At 60.5% G+C, this 674-nt stretch overlaps 1 protein-coding gene across 2 annotated transcripts in view; it reads right to left on the bottom strand.

The window, feature by feature from the left end:
• The window catches only part of B3GALNT1 (beta-1,3-N-acetylgalactosaminyltransferase 1 (globoside blood group)), a 33,799-nt gene extending 33,403 nt beyond the window's left edge, over positions 1 to 396 (bottom strand). For both annotated transcript variants that reach the window (XM_010839830.1, XM_010839835.1), the window contains exon 1: positions 257 to 396. The gene's annotated coding sequence lies outside the window, so the exon portion shown is untranslated. The remainder of the gene's footprint in view (positions 1 to 256) is intronic.
• Between the last annotated feature and the right edge of the window lie 278 nt (positions 397 to 674).

Genomic DNA, 674 nt, shown 5'->3' with positions numbered 1-674 from the left:
CGCAGGGCGCGCACCCTGCTCCGACGCGGGCGGGAGGCGGACTGTCCCTCCCTGCGCGCACACGCAGCCTCCCGCAGCCACACGCACGGCCGGGCGCGCGCAGACCACGCGCCGCGCGCGGAGCCCCTCGCTAGCTCGCTCGTACGCACGCGCGAGCCCCGCACCCAGCTAGAGGGCGCGGGGATCTGCCCCCAGCCCTCCGCGGTGGTCCGGGCGCGCGCTCTGGATCCTTGCCATCAGTTTGCATGTCACTCACCGGGTTGCTAGGTAGGCAATTTACAGTTGAGCCTAGCCGGGGTGAGTCGATGTAGTGGCCGACTTCGGAAAGGATTTCGGTTTAAGACACGCTCCTATTTGCTCTCCTAGCCCTATTTTCAAGTTGCGTAAATGCCCGGCCTCGAGGCAATCTGGGAGGGATTTACTTATTGCACTCCGCACAGAGCTAGGAAGGAAAGAAGAAACCCTGGGGAGTTCTTTTGCTCTCGCGTAAGAAATGCGCGTTTTCCTTTTAGAATCTGTAGAAAACGGAGGGTGGGGATACGTCGGGGTTACAATGGTCCAGGGTGTGAACGTAAGTCCCTGGCGTCGCGCGCTCTGGTGAAATGCCGCTCAGTACTCTTGGCATCTGGTCCCATCACTTCATGGGAAATAGATGGGGAAACAGTGGAAACAGT

The sequence above is a fragment of the Bison bison genome, unplaced genomic scaffold, assembly GCF_000754665.1.
Source record: "Bison bison bison isolate TAMUID 2011002044 unplaced genomic scaffold, Bison_UMD1.0 scf7180017864135, whole genome shotgun sequence".
Taxonomy (NCBI): Eukaryota; Metazoa; Chordata; class Mammalia; order Artiodactyla; family Bovidae; genus Bison; species Bison bison.
The sequence above is the reverse complement of the archived record's forward strand: the minus strand, read 5'-3'. Positions and strand labels throughout refer to the sequence as shown.